The sequence below is a fragment of the Pseudorca crassidens genome, chromosome 16 (assembly GCF_039906515.1).
Source record: "Pseudorca crassidens isolate mPseCra1 chromosome 16, mPseCra1.hap1, whole genome shotgun sequence".
Classification (NCBI taxonomy): Eukaryota; Metazoa; Chordata; class Mammalia; order Artiodactyla; family Delphinidae; genus Pseudorca; species Pseudorca crassidens.
This window is the reverse complement of record NC_090311.1, coordinates 26,776,522-26,793,665: the sequence shown is the minus strand read 5'-3', so window position 1 is coordinate 26,793,665 and position 17,144 is coordinate 26,776,522.

Here is a 17,144-nt window from a genome sequence, read left to right as displayed (position 1 = left end):
TTATTTTTGGTGGGGGGTCGGTACGTAGGTCTCTCACTGTTGTGGCCTCTCCCGTCGCGGAGCACAGGCTCCGGACGCACAGGCTCAGCGGCCATGGCTCACGGGCCTAGCTGCTCCGTGGCACGTGGGATCTTCCCGGACCAGGGCACGAACCCGTGTCCCCTGCATCGGCAGGCAGACTCAACCACTGCGCCACCAGGGAAGCCCGAGCACAATGTTTTTATCTATCACTGCCCTAACAAGTTACCCCATGACTTAGTGGCTTAAAACAACAAACATTCATTATGTCACAGTAAAAAAAAAAAAAAAAAAAAAATGAGCTTAGTTACCTTTATTAATCCGTTCAGTGACTAGTTGAATACTGCTCAGTGTCAGATATTGTTCTAGATTTGGGGGTTACAGTAGTAAATAAGACAGGACCGTGGGCTTCTCTGGTAGCACAGTGGTTAAGAATCCACCTGCCAATGCAGGGGACCTGGGTTTGAGCCCTGGTCTGGGAAGATCCCACATGCCATGGAGCAACTAAGCCTGTGCTCCACAACTACTGAGCCTGAGCTCTGGAGCCTGCAAGCCACAACTACTGAGCCTGCGTGCCACAACTACTGAAGCCCACACGCCTAGAGCCCATGCTCCGCAACAAGAGAAGCCTCCACAGTGAGAAGTCCACACACCGCAATGAAGGGTGGCCCCTGCTTACTGCAGCTAGAGGAAGCCTGTGCGCAGCAACGAAGACCCAGTGCAACCAAAAATAAAATAAATTTATTAAAAAAAAAAAGATAGGACGGCTGCCCTGGAAGGTTCCCTTTCAGAGAGACAGACACTAAACGCAACCGTAATTTCAGAGAGTGGTAAAGTGGTGCAGAGGAGAACAATGGAAGTAGACAGGAAGGCAGGGCTCTCTGAGGGGGTAACGACCAACTCTGAATAAAATGAGATCTGCCACTTTCTGATGATGTGACCTTGGATACCACCTAACATTTCAGGACTCAGTTTCCTCATCTGTTAAATAAGGATACTTATACCCATCTCTTGGGACTTCCCTGAGGATTATCTTGCCTGAGACAAGGAACTCAAGGCCTCCAGTACAAAGCTGAGCTGGCATTAAGAGACACTTCATTGCTAAATAATTGAGTGTCTACTGATCTGATGCTCAAGATATTAGGAATATGTTTAAAAAGATATAGAATGACAAGGAGGAGAAAGTAGGTCTTCTATATTCAGACCAGGCTGGACAAGTCCTTCAGATGGAGTCGTTAGTGATCTTCCACTCTGTGCCAGTTGGGTCCTATTGGAAGAAGATGCTGAGACAGTGAGGTGTGCGAGCAGTATGGGGTGGGGGGCAATGGTGTCTGTGAAAGGGAGAAGAGGGAAGAGCGGCACTGGGCAGGAAAAGGCTCTAGAGGAAAGACTGCTGGTTAGAGGAGTCCTACACTGGGCAGAAGAGGCCAGGCCTCACACCCCTGCTATGCTCAGCCGTTAGCCAGCACTGTGAAGAGCACGGTTTCAGCTCCAAGAGCAGCCACGTGGTAAGTTCCTCCTTGAAGGGAGATCTGGGTGGTGCACCTCCATAACTGCCACAAACTCCCAGTCTCACACCAAAGACTTTTGCTGTCAAAGTAACAGTGCTTCCTTGGGAGAGGAAAATGAGATTTATCCTGACTTGGGGAAGGCTGCACAAAGGAAAAGCACTCCAAGGGCCACAGAACCCTAGGCCTGATTTTATGATACTCTGCGTCCATTAGGATGCCTCTGACCACAAGTTACAGAAAACTCAACTCAAAATGACTTGAACAATAAAGAACATTTATGGGACTTCCCTGGTGGTCCAGTGGTTAAGAATCCACCTTCCAGGGCTTCCCTGGTGGCGCAGTGGTTGAGAGTCTGCCTGCCAATGCAGGGGACATGGGTCCATGCCCCGGTCTGGGAGGATCCCACATGCCACGGAGCAGCTGGGCCCATGAGCCATGGCCGCTGAGCCTGCATGTCCAGAGCCTGTGCTCCGCAACGGGAGAAGCCACAACAGTGAGAGGCCCACGTACAACAACAACAAAAAAAGAATCCACCTTCCAATGCAGGGGATGCGGGTTTGATCCCTGGTCGGGGAACTAAGATCCCACATGCTGAGGTGCAACTAAGCCCGCGCACCACAACTACAAAGCCTGCGAGCTGCAACTAGGGAGAAGACTGGGCGCTGCAATGAAAGATACCACATGACCCAACTAAGACCCAACACAGCCAAAAATAAATAAATAAATATTGGATTGGTTCAAGATGGTGGAGTAGAAGATCGTGTGCTCACTCCCTCCTGTGAGAGCACCAGAATCACAACTAACTGCTGAACAGTCATTGACAGGAAGACACTGGAACTCACCAAAAAAGATACCCCACATCCAAAGACAAAGGAGAAGCTGCAATGAGATGGTAGGAGGGGCACAATCACAATAAAATCAAATCCCATGACTGCTGGCTGGGTGACTCACAAACTGGAGAACAATTATACCACAGAAGTCCACCCACTGGAGTGAAGGTTCTGAGCCCCACATCAGGCTTCCCAACCTGGGGGTCCGGCAATGGGAGGAGGAATTCCTAGAGAATCAGACTTTGAAGGCTAGCGGGATTTGATTGCAGGACTTTGACAGGACTGGGGGAAACAGAGACTCCACTCTTGGAGGGCACACACAAAGTAGTGTGCTCATCGGAACCCAAGGGAAAGAGCAGAGACCCCATAGAAGACTGAACCACAACTACCTGCTAGTGTTGGAGGGTGTGCTGCAGAGCCAGGGGGTGGCTGTGGCTTACCGAGGGGACAAGGACACTGGCAACAAAATTTCTGGGAAGTATTCCTTGGCATGAGCCCTCCCAGAGTCCGCAATTAGTCCCACAAAGAGCTGAGTAGGCTCCAGTGCTGGGTCACCTCAGGCTAAACAACCAACAGGGAGGGAACCCAGCCCCACCCATCAGCAGACAAGCGGATTAAAGTTTTACTGAGCTCTGCCCACCAGAGCAACACCCAGCTCTACCCACCACCAGTCCCTCCCATCAGGAAGATTGCACAAGCCTCTTAGATAGCCTCATCCACCAGAGGGCAGGCAGCAGAAGCAAGAAGAACAATTCTGCAGCCTGTGGAATGAAAACCACATTCACAGAAAGACAGACAAAATGAAAAGGCAGAGGACTATGTACCAGATGAAGGAACAAGATAAAACCCCAGAAAAACAACTAAGTGAAGTGAAGATAGGCAACCTTCCAGAAAAAGAATTCAGAATAATGATAGTGAAGATGATCCAGGACCTCAGAAAAAGAATGGAGGCAAAGATCGAGAAGATGCAAGAAATGTTTAACAAAGACCTAGAAGAATTAAAGAGGAAACACCTAGAAGAATTACAGAACAAACAAACAGAGATGAACAATACAATAACTGAAATGAAAAATACACTAGAAGGAATCAATAGCAGAATAACTGAGGCAGAAGAACGGATAAGTGACCTGGAAGACACAATGGTGGAATTCACTTCCGTGGAACAGAATAAAGAAAAAAGAATGAAAGGAAATGAAGACAGCCTAAGACACATCTGGGACAACATTAAATGCAACATCATTCGCATTATAGGGGTCCCAGAAGGAAAAGAGAGAGAGAAAGGACCCGAGAAAATATTTGAAGAGATTATAGTCGAAAACTTCTGCAACATGGGAGAGAAAATAGCCACCCAAGTCCAGGAATCCCAGAGAGTCCCAGGCAGGAGAAACCAAGGAGAAACACACTGAGACACATAGTAATCAAATTGACAAAAATTAAAGACAAAGAAAAATTACTGAAAGCAACAAGAGAAAAAGGACAAGTAACATACAAGAGAACTCCCATAAGGTTAAAAGCTGATTTCTCACAGAAACTCTACAAGCCAGAAGGGAGTGGCACAATATATTTATCATGAAAGGGAAGAACCTACAACCAAGATTACTCTACCCGGCAAGGATCTCATTCAGATTCAATGGAGAAATCAAAAACTTTACAGACAAGCAAAAGCTAAGAGAATTCAGCACCACCAAACCAGCTCTACAACAAATGCTAAAGGAACTTCTCTAAGTGGGAAACACAAGAGAAGAAAAGCACCTACCAAAACAAACCCAAAACAATTAACATTAAAATGGTAATAGGAATATATACACATCGATAATTAACTTAAACGTGAATGGATTAAATGCTCCAACCAAAACACAGGGGCTCACCGAACAGATACAAAAACAAGACCCATATATAGGCTGTCTACAAGAGACCCACTTCAGACCTAGGGACACACACAGACTGAAAGTGAGGGGATGGAAAAAGATATTCCATGCAAATGGAAATCAAAAGAAAGCTGGAGTAGCAATACTCATATCAGATAAAATAGACTTTAAAATAAAGAACATTACAAGAGATAAGGAAAGGACTTCCCTGGTGGCGCAGTGGTTGAGAGTCCACCTACGCATGCAGGGGACACGGGTTCGTGCCCCAGTCGGGGAAGATCCCACATGCTGCGGAGCGGCTGGGCCCGTGAGCCATGGCCACTTAGCCTGCATGTCCGGAGCCTGTGCTCCGCAACAGGAGAGGACACAACAGTGAGAGGCCCATGTACCACACACACACAAAAAAGAGACAAGGAAGGACACTACATAATGATCAAGGGATCAATCCAATAAGAAGATATAACAATTATAAATATATGTGCACCCAACATAAGAGCATCTCAATACATAAGGCAACTGCTAACAGCTATAAAAGAGGAAATCAACAGTAACACAATAATAGTGGGGGACTTTAACACCTCATTTACACCAATGGACAGATCATCCAGACAGAAAATTAATAAGGAAACACAAACTATAAATGACACAAGAGACCAGATAGATTTAATTGATATTTATAGGACATTCCATACAAAAACAGCAGATTACACTTTCTTCTCAAGTGCACATGGAACATTCTCCAGGATAGATCACATCTTGGGTCACAAATCAAGCCTTGGTAAATTTAAGAATATTGAAATCATATCAAGCATCTTTTCTGACCACAATGCTATGAGATTAGAAATCAATTACAGGGAAAAAAAGCATAAAAGACACAAACACATGGAGGCTAAACAATATGTTACTAAATAACCAAAACATCACTGAAAAAATCAAAGAGAAAATAAAAAAATACCTAGAGACAAATTACAACAAAAACATGATGATCCAAAACCTATGGGATACAGCAAAAGCAGTTCTAAGAGGGAAATTTATAGCAATACAACTCTACCTCAAGAAACAAGAAAAATCTCAATATAACTTTACACCTAAAGGAACTAGAGAAAGAAGAACAAACAAAACCCAAAGTTAGTAGAAGGAAAGAAATCATAAAGATCAGAGCAGAAATAAATGAAATAGAAACAAAGAAAACAATAGCAAAGATCAATAAAACTAAAAGCTGGTTCTTTGAGAAGATAAACAAAATTGATAAACCATTAGCCAGACTCATCAAGAAAAAAAGAGAGAGGACTCAAATCAATAAAATTAGAAATGAAAAAGGAGAAGTTTCAATGTACACTGCAAAAATACAAAGCATCATAAGAGACTACTACAAGCAACTCTATGCCAATAATATGGACAATATGGAAAAAATGGACAAATTCTAATAAAGGTATAACCTTCCAAGATTGAACCAGGAAGAAATAGAAGATATGAACAGACCAATCACAAGTAATGAAATTGAAACTGTGATTTAAAATCTTCCAACAAACAAAAGTCCAGGACCAGATGGCTTCACAGGTGAATTCTATCAAACATTTAGAGAAGAGCTAACACCCATCCTTCTCAAACTCTTCCAAAACATTGCAGAAGAAGGAACACTCCCAAACTCATTTTACAAGGCCACCATCACTCTGATACCAAAACCAGACAGAGATACTACAGAAAAAGAAAATTACAGACCAATATCACTGATGAATATAGATGCAAAAATCCTCAACAAAATACTAGCAAAGAGAATCCAACAGCACATTAAAAGGATCATACACCATGATCAAGTGGGATTTATCCCAGGGATGCAAGGATTCTTCAATATACACAAATCAATCAATGTGATACACCATATTAACTAATTGAAGAATAAAAACTATATGATCTTCTCAATAGATGCAGAAAAAGCTTTTGACAAAATTCAACAACCACTTATGATAAAAACTCTCCAGAAAGTAGGTATAGAGGGAACCTAACTCAACATAATAAAGGTCATATACGACAAACCACAGCAAACATCATTCTCAATGGTGAAAAACTGAAAGCATTTCTTCTAAGAGCAGGAAGAAGACAAGGATGTCTACTCTTGTCACTATTATTCAACATAGTTTTGGAAGTCCTAGCTATGGCAATCAGAGAAGAAAAAGAAATAAAGGAATACAAATTGGAAAAGAAGAAGTAAAACTGTCATTGTTTGCAGATGACATGATACTATACATAGAGAATCCTAAAGAGGCCACCAGAAAACTACTAGAGCTAATCAATGAATTTGGTAAAGTTGCAGTATACAAAATTAATGCACAGAAATCTCTTGTATTCCTATACACTAATGATGAAAGATCAGAAAGAGAAATTAAGGAAACAGTCCCATTCACCATTGCCAGAAAAAGAATAAAATACCTAGGAATAAACCTACCTAAGGAGGAAAAAGAACTGTACTCAGAAAACTATAAGACACTGATGAAAGAAATCAAAGAAGACACAAACAGATGGAGAGATATACCATGTTCTTGGATTGGAAGAATCAATGTTGTGAAAATGACTATACTGCCCAAAGCAATCTACAAATTCAATGCAATCCCTATCAAATTACCAGAGGCATTTTTTACAGAACTAGCACAAAAAAATCTTAAAATTTCTATGGAGACGCAAAAGACCCTAAATAGCCAAAGCAGTCTTGAGGGAAAAAAAATGGAATCAGACTCCCTGACTTCAGGCTACACTACAAAGCTACAGTAATCAAGACCATATGGTACTGGCACAAAAACAGAAATATAGATCAGTGGAACAGGATAGAAAGCCCAGAGGTAAACCCATGCACCTATGGCCAACTAATCTATCACAAAAGAGGCGAGGATTTACAATGGAGAAAAGACAGTCTCTTCAATAAGTGGTGCTGGGAAAACTGGACAGCTACATGTAAAAGAATGAAATTAGAACAATCGCTAACACCATATACAAAAATAAACTCAAAATGGATTAAAGACCTAAATGTAAGACTGGACACTATAAAACAGAGGAAAACATAGGACAAACACTCTTTGACATAAGTCACAGCAAGATCTTTTTTGATCCACCTCCTAGAGTAATGGAAATAACAAAAATAAACAAATGAGACCTAATGAAACTTAAAAGCTTTTGCACAACAAAGGAAACTACAAACAAGACAAAAAGACAACCCTCAGAATGGGAGAAAATATTTGCAAATGAATCAACGGACAAAGGATTAATCTCCAAAATTTATAAGCAGCACATGCAGCTCAATATTAAAAAAACAAACAACCCAATCAGAAGATGGGCAGAAGACCTAAATAGACATTTCTCCAAAGAAGACATACAGATGGCAAAGAAGCACATGAAATCTGCTCAACGTCACTGATTATTAGAGGAATGCAAATCAAAACTACAGTGAGGTATCACCTCACACCAGTTAGAATGGGCCTCATCAGAAAATATACAAATTCTGGAGAGGGTGTGGAGAAAAGGGAAGCCTCTTGCACTGTTGGTGGGAATGTAAATTGATACAGCCACTATGGAGAACATAATGGAGGTTCCTTAAAAAACTAAAAATAGAATTACCATATGACCCAGCAATCCCACTGCTGGGCATGTACCCAGAGAATACCATAATTCAAAAAGACACATGCACCCAATGTTCATTGCAGCACTATTTACAATAGCCAGGTCATAGAAGCAACCTAAATGCCCACTGACAGATGAATGGATAAAGAAGATGTGGTACATATACACAATGGAATATTACTCAGCCATAAAAAGGAACGAAACTGTGTCATTTGTAGAGACGTGGATGGATCTAGAGACTGTCATACAGAGTGAAGTAAGTCAGAAAGGGAAAAACAAATATCGTATATTAACACATATATGTAGAACCTAGAAAAATGGTACAGATGAACCGGTTTGCAGGGAAGAAATAGAGACACAGATGTAGAGAACAAATGTATGGACACCAAGGGGTGAAAGTGGAGAGAGTGTGGGAGATTGGGATTGACATGTATACACTAATGTATACATTAGTGTATACATTAATGTATACTAATGTATACTAATGTATACACTAGTGTATACACATGTATACACTAATATGTATACACTAATATGTATAAAATAGATAACTAATAAGAACCTGCTGTATAAAAAAATAAATAAAATACAATTCAAAAGATAAATACATAAATAAATATTTTTTTTAAAAAAGATCATTTATAATCTCATACAATAAGTCTGGAGGAAGGAGGGCCCCAGGGTTGTTTAATTTAGAATTCAATGATGTCATCATCGCATTGTCACTTTGGATGAAACATTTTTCAATTCTGACATCCTCACTCAGCATGTCACGACTGTCTCCATTAGCACCCTTCATGATTCCAAGATTGCTGTTGCAGTTCTAGGCATCTCAGGTGGACAAGATAAGATCTAGCAGAAGAAGACAGGCCCTATCTTCCCATGTGTCTTTTTTTATCAGGAAATTCTTCTCAGAAGCCCCCCCACCCCTGCCCAGTGGACTTATCCTCATATCTCATTGGCCAGAATCTCATCTTATACCCACCTGTACTCAAATCACCAGTAAGACCAATGGGATTGCCACGTCCTGCAGACCTGGTGGGTCTGCAGACCTGGGATAATGAAGTTAAGAAAGTTCTTTTATTTTTAGTACGTGACTTTATATACATATATATGTATACACTCACTTACATACACATATATACATCAACTATGTTGAAATACAGTCCTCACACTAATATATAACTTTTTTAACTGAAAAAAATATTGATCCTTAACTTTTTAAAAATTGTGATTGAGAGCTGAGGGCCGGACACCAGGGAGGAGATGCACCAGCCCCAAGTGACAGGCAGAGCCCCGATGACATTAAAACAGCCCTGGGGCTAAGTGGAGGTGAGAAACAAAGACTCAGGGAGATTTGGGCTGTGCCTGGGTTCCACAGCCAGCAAGTGACTGAGGCATCACTTCATCCAGTTCTTCTGACTTTAAACCCTTCTGCTCTCTCAAGTGTCGGGTGCCTGCCACAGGTCATTCATAAGGATGTTAATCATTTAGAAGGATGGGAACCTTCCCTACCTGGAGAATGCTTTTTCCTGAACTCATTGTCTCTTTTTTATTTTTCTTTTGTGCGGTACGCGGGCCTCTCACTGTTGTGGCCTCTCCCGTTGCGGAGCACAGGCTCTGGACACGCAGGCTCAGCGGCCATGGCTCACGGGTCCAGCCTCTCCGCGGCATGTGGGATCTTCCCGGACCAGGGCACGAACCCGTGTCCCCCGCATCGGCAGGGGGACTCTCAACCACTGCGCCACCAGGGAAGCCCTGAAAGTCTCTTTGATTTGCCCAAGAAGCAAGAAAATAAATTGTAGACTAAGTGGGAAAATATTCTGCTTGAATAACATATTTATAAGCTCTGGGTGTTGTATCAAAATCCCCACATTGTGGAGAATCCTCCTGCCTGCTCCCACCGGCAGAGTATGTGGTTGCCTATATCGTGTGTTTTAAAGTTTGCTAGAAAAAGCTTCCTGCCTCTAAGTATGTTGCCTTAGACTCTGCCATTACAGAATGTAACTTAATGTTAAATAATTTTGCCCTCTATGTTCTTGTGATAGGGGTGAGAACCTCTTTTAAAATCAAAATACTCCTAAGGTGATTTTCAGCTAGAATTGTGTTTGACTTGGTAACAGAGTCTGGACTGAGTTTTAACAGGTGTAGCAGATGCTGCTAGTACCTCACCCATGCCTGTCTATAGGCTTCTCACTGCTACTGAAAATATCCCTCCTGGCTCCCTCCCTATGTGCTACTGAAAATATTATCTTAGAACAGGAGGTCCTGGTAAGGAACGCGGAACTAACAAGCTACCACCAACCAGAAGAACTTGGGAGAGGTTGAAAGGAGAGAGGAGATGCCAGTCCGTATGTCCTACCAACCTCCCAGAGTCCTTCTCGCTGGAATCCATCTTGGCTGAGTGATGCACGTGCCACCAGGAAGGACCCTGAGTCAGAATGATCGGCCAGAGACAACCCAGGAACTAATCCCATTACCATAAACCTGAGACTGCAAGCCACGTAGCAGAGCAGTTCTCCTATGTTCCCTTACCCTGCTGCTCTCCCCCCAGGCACCCCTTCCCAATAAAGTCTCTTGCTTTGTTAGCAAAAAAAAAAATTGTGATTGAATACACATAACATAAAATGTAGTATCTTAACCATTTTCAAATGTATAGTTCAATGGCCTTAAGTCCATTCACGTTGATGCGGTACCAACACCAACACCCATCCACAGAGCTCTTTTCATTTTACAAAACTGAAAGTCTGTACCTATTTTTTTAGAGGGGCCAGCACAGCTCCCCACTCTCCACAGCACCCGCTGCTGGGCTCCACCACAACTGAGGGCAGCCAAGGACCTAGCCAAGGGCCCTTCTCACCAGAGCCTTTCCTGATGGGCCTTCTCGGCTGGGCTCAGCTCTGGCATGGGGGGCTGGGGGCACTCATGCTGCTACCACTGTTGGGCCACCCACACTAGATACTCACCCTGGGGCTGCCACTCTCAGCTCCAAACTGCTCGCCCTGGTTTGCCCTCCTGGCTCCCTCCCTATGTGCCTATTAATCAATAACTGCCCCCCCAGCCCCTAGCAACCATCATTCTACTTTCTATCTCTATGTATCTGACTACTGTAGATACTTCATATAAGTGGAATGATACAATATTTATCCCTTTGTATCTGGTTTATTTCACTTAACATGTCTTCAGTTTCATGCATATTGTAGCATGTATCAGAGTTTCTTTCCTTTTATTTATTTATTTTTTAAATTAATTAATTTATTTATTTTTGGCTGCGTTGGGTCTTCGTTGCTGTGCCCAGGTTTTCTTTAGTTGTGGCAAGCAGGGGCTACTCTTCGTTGCAGTGCGCAGGCTTCTCATTGCGGTGGCTTCTCTTGTTGCAGAGCACCGGCTCTAGGCGCACAGGCTTCGTTAGTTGTGGCACACGGGCTCAGTAGTTGTGGCTCGCGGGCTCTAGAGTGCAGGCTCAGTAGTTGCGGTGCATGGGCTTAGTTGCTCCGCGGCATGTGGGATCTTCCCGGACCAGGGATTGAACCCGTGTTCCCTGCATTGCCAGGCAGATTCTTAACCTCTGTGCCACCAGGGAAGTCCAGAGTTTCTTTCCTTTTAAAGGCTGGATAATATTCCATTGTATATATTTATCCATTTATTCATCAAAGGACACATGTTGCTTCTACCTTTTAGCTATTGCAAATAATGCTGCTACAAACATGGGTATATAAGTACCTCTTAGGATCCTATTTTCAATTCTTTTGGGTATATACCCAGAAGTGGAAAGTGGAAATGCTGGATCAAATGCTCAATCTTTTTTCACCTTTTTTTTTTTTTTAGGAGCTGCCATGCTATTTTCCATAGTGGGTGCACCATTTTAAATTCCCACCAACAGTGCACAAGGGTTCCAATTTCTCCACATCCACACCAATACTTGTTATTTTCTGTGTTGTTTTTTAATAGTAGCCATCTTAATGGGTACAAGATAGATTCCCATTGTGGCTTTGATTTGCTTTTCACTAACAATTAGTGATGTTGAACATCTTTCATGTTCTTATTAGTCATTTGTATATCTTTTTTAGAGAAATGTCTATTCAAGCCCTTTGCCCAGTTTTTAACTGGGTTGTTCGTTTTCTTGTTGAGTTGTAGAAGTTCTTTATATCTTTTTGGATATTAACTCCTTGTCATATTTATGATTTTCAAATATTTACTTATCAAATATTTATCAAATATTTATTAATCAAATCAAATATTTGATTTTCAAATATGTGACTTCTTTAAAGGTTAAAAGCTCAGGCTGCAGAGCCGATTGCTTAGATTCAAATCCTAGTTGTGCCACTTACTGGTCTGGGGGTGAGGGAAGGGTGAACATCATAAAAAATCCAGGGTCTGTCAACAAGGAGAAAGGGTAACATCAGTTAAGTAGGCAACCAGCAGAGTCCTTTACACAGTACTAGATGTCAAAAGCAGGTAGGTGTAGATGTGGCTTAATGTCAGTTTTCAAATCAAAAGCAAAATGTCAAGTCATGATAGAAGATAGCATTTCATTGAGTCTGACTATGCCAGGTCCTTTACATGCATGATCTCATTTCATTTATCCATTCAACAAGTATTTAATGGAAGCCTAATATGAACCAGTGACTGGTGAGGTGAAAACAAAACAAAGCAAGAAATCAGACATTGTGCCTGCCCTCAAGGAGTTTACAGACTTTGGTGAAAGAATCAAACAAATTACAACAATGTTAAGTGTTATAAAGGACAGGCCCATAGTCCTATGGAAACTGACCTGGTCAAGCAGATCAGGGAAGAAGTAGGTACAATTATTATCCCCACTGGAATGTAAAGTCTGTGAGTACAGTGTCCTTGTCTGTCTTATTCACCAATATATCTCTGTTGCCTGGGACAGTGCCTGACACAAAACAGCTCTCAATAAACATTTGTTAAATGTTTCATTTTACAGATGAGGAACTTAAACCTTCATTTTACAGATGAGGAACTTAGATCTCAGAAAGGGTAAGTAATTTGACCAAGGTCACAGTCCTAGTTCATGCCAGGCAGTAAGAACTGCAGCTTGAGCTTTAAACCTTTTAAATAGTTACACATTAAAAAAAAAAAAAGAAAAGAAAAACACTAATTTGAAAAGACACATGCATCCCAATGTTCATAGCAGCATTATTTACGTTAGCCAAGACATGGTAACAACCTAAGTGTCCATCAACAGATAAATGGATAGAGATGTGGTATATATATAAATGGAATATTACTCACTCATAAAAATGAAATTTTGCCACTTTCAGTGATTTGGATGGACCTGGAGGGTATTATGCTTAGTGAAATACGTCACGTAGAGAAAGACAAATATTGTATGTTATCACTTAAATGTGGACTCTAAAAAATAAGACGAATGAATATAACAAAATAGAAACAGACTCACAGATATAGAGAACAAACCAGCAACTACTATGTATAAAATAAATTAGCTATAAGGATATATTGTACAGCACAGGGAATATAGCCAATATTTTATAGTAATTTTTAAAAAATTTTATCCTTTTTTTATTTTATTTTTTTTTGGCTGCGTTGGGTCTTGGTTGCCATGCGTGGGCTTTTCTCTAGTTGCAGCAAGTGGGGGCTACTCTGTGGTGTGTGGGCTTCTCATTGCAGTGGCTTCTCTTGTTGCAGAGCATGAGCCCTAGAGCACGCGGGCTTCAGTAGTTGCAGCACATGGGCTCAGTAGTTGTGGCTCACAGGCTCAGTCGTTGCGGCGCATGGGCTTAGTTGCTCCACAGTGTGTGGGATCTTCCTGGACCAGGGCTCAAACCCATGTCCCCTACATTGGCAGGAGGATTCTTAACCACTGCGCCAACCAGGGAAGTCCCTTTATAACAACTTTAAATGGAGTATAATCTACAAAAATACTGAATCACTATATTGTACACCTGAAACTAATATAATATTGTAACTGAACTATACTTCAATTTTTTTTTTAAGTAAAAGGATTTCCTTAACTCCATCATCCCAGGCCTATAGAAATAAGTATTCTCTTCTTTGGCCTCCTGAAGCATTTATTTCAACTTGCAAGTATGGCCCACATTGTAGAGTACAGTACAGTACTGCAGCAGATTTCACACATGACTATCCACCTACCATCTTCCCAGCTCCAAGCCTCCTTCCCCGAGAGAAATAGTAAACTGTGAGCTATTTAAGAGACAATATCTAAATGTATGCACAGTGCGGTGCTCAAGAATGTAGGCTCAGAGTTCAGACAGACCTGACGAGGAAGCCTGGTTCTGCCGCTTACTAATTATATGAACTTAGGGTCTTTACTTAACCTTTCTAAGCTTCTGTTTATCTGTAAAATAGGGATAATACAACCCGCACCTCACAAGGTTGTTGTAAGGATTGAGACAATGCCTGCAAAGTATTTAGGATAGTGCTTGGCACAAAGTAAGAACTCAGTAAAAGTTTGCAGATATTCTATACTGGAAAAAATAAAACCAACATCAATACCCCCCCACCCCCAACTGGAAGAAAAATTATATGGTGTTTTCTCTAGGGCAGGGATGGGCGGCTTCAGCTACTTCGGTTTTCCTTCATTCAAAATGCCCTACTGGCAGCACTGCCCTGAGCCACAGTCCCTTGTGGAAGGAAGGGATTGACCAGTAAGCGGGTGACCCAAGAGGGTTCCAGAATCACCAAGTTACTCTCCCCTCCCCAACTCTGAGGGTTCTGTGCTGCTTCTGCTCAGGACCTGCCAGTCCTCCACCTCTTCCCTTCTTTTTTCCCATCCCTCCCTCCCATTTCAAACCCTGGGAAAAAAATAAAGAAAAGCACACCAACCAAGGAGCCTTTTCACTTCATTGTGTTTTCCAGCTAGACCTGAACAGACATCGATCAATTCAGCCCGCTCTCACCCTCCCTCCTCTCTTCTCTCATGTCCTCTTTGTGTTTTTTTTTTTTCTCTCAGACTGTGTCTTCAGGCTTAGGAAAAAGCAGTTACCTCCCAGCAGCATGAGGATACAAGAAGCTTCAGTTGCCAGTAGCAAACACAACATGATTGTAAGAGGTCCCCCTGGCCCTTGGCGCTTAGAAAGGCCAAGAAGCAATGGAACCCATTTGGATTCTCTGAGAAACTCCTCAGCTTGACCACTTCTGTCCCAACCCAGGCTCAGCTGCAACGAGTCACATAGAAAACCTCAATCTCCCACTTCTCTAGCAAAGAACCTTCTGAAGTCCACCCCCATCCCCAGACAAGGGGTTTTCATTCCAAGTTTGAGGAAATCTGGCCAGTTGGACCTGGAATCAACGAAGATGAAGACAGAATACACCTTTTCCATTTCAAAGCAGCCTAGTGGGATCTTGTTTTTTTCCAACAGGGTGACTCCAAACTGGCAGGACTTTCAAAGCTACAATTTCCATGTCCCCAGCCCTCACTAAAGAAAAATGTCCTGGTTAGCTTGGCATGTGTAGAGGTTTTGGTGTGCAAGTGAGAAACGTTTAACGAATAGTTAAACCTGAGCTATGAATCAAATTAGTCTAAACAAGATTCTCCCCCATCCCCATGCTGTACTAGTTACCCTACTTAATTCCTACCCTAGACATATATTCAAAAATAACTACTATTTATCAAGTACCCAGTAAGTACCAGGAACTGAACTAAGTGTTTTATTTACTTATATTGACTTATTTTATCTTCACAACTATGCAAGACAGAAATTTGATTTATTGTTTCCTCTGTGAAGAACAGACAGGTTAAGTAATTTCCCCAGACTCAACACAGTTAATAAGCAGCAGAACTAGAGTTCAAATCTCATCTCCAGCACAATAACATGGATGAATCTCAAAATCATCAATGCAGAGTGAAAGAAGCCGGGGGCAGGGACAGGGAAGAGTGTTTACTGTATGATTCCATGCATATAAAATTACAGAATATACGAACTAATCTATAGTGATAGAAAAGCACATCAGTGAGTGTCTGGGATGGGTGGAGGGAAGGGGCACAAAGAATGACAAATCCTTTGTAATCTTTGAATTACCAAGGGGCACAAAGAAACTTCGGGGGATGATGGAAACTGTTTGTAATCTTGATTGTGGTGATATTTTCACAGGTGTACACTTATATCAAAACTGATCAAATTGTACACTTTAAATATGTGCAGGTTAGTGTACTTCAATAAAGTTAGAAAAAAGTACCCCCCAAAACCCCATTTCTTAAATTGTTTCCACAAATGTATTTACTCTTTGATATAATTGATATTATAGGGCCTAGCCTGACTCTGGTTCAGATTTTCATGCTGTTGTCTCTGGGTCCTGCTGGGGTGAGAGGACCTAGCTATTACTGGCTCTTCTCACAAGAAACTCCAGTTGCCAGGATTGTGATTCTAAAAACCTTTTGCTCCACTCACAGTTAGACTTAATATAATGTCAGTGTGATTCTAGTGATGATCTAAAGCAGCAGTTCTCAACCTTTTTGGTCTCAGGACCCTTTGACATTCTTGAAAAGTGTTGAAGATCCCAAAGAGCTTTTGCTTATGTGGGTTATAACTATGTGCTTATTGGGTTATATCTACCAATATTTACCATATTAGAAATTGAAATCGAGAACTTCTATAGATAGTTAATTCATGTTTTAAGTAATAAACTCATTACATATAACATAAATGACATATTTTTATTAAAAATAACTATATTTTCCCAAAAAATTAGTGAAAGGAGTAGAATTGTTTTGCATTTTTGTAAATCTATTTAATTTCTGGCTTCGTAGAAGACATAATTCTCATATTTGCTTTTTTATTTAATCTGTTGCAATATCACATAATTCTGGAAAATTCCACCATATACTGGTGAGAGAGTAAGAGTGAAATAGGCAAATAAAATCTTAGTATTATTATGAAAATAATTTTGACCTTGCGGACCCCTGAAAGAACCTGGAGGACCCACGGGTCCCCAGAACATACTTTGAGAATTGCCGATCTAAAGTGTTCAAAACCATAAAGTATTTATTCCAGTTCTTATGTTCCCATCTCCATTATTTTACCTCTCCTCCCCAAGACCCTGTGAAATCCTGAGAGACAGAGGAAGAATCTGGGGCGCAGAGAAACATCAAATGGAAGGTTGTACTAGTAACTCTCCTTCAAAGTCCTTTCCACCCCTGTGAGTCTGAGGCATGGGCTATTTTTCTTTTAAACAAAATCAAGAGAGCCAAAAGCTCAGCAGGGACTAGAAGCACAGGATGCGGGGACTAAAGCGCAACAATGAAAACATCACAGAGTTTCCTTATGACCCCCTCACAGAAAGAGAAACAGCTGCCTCCTCTC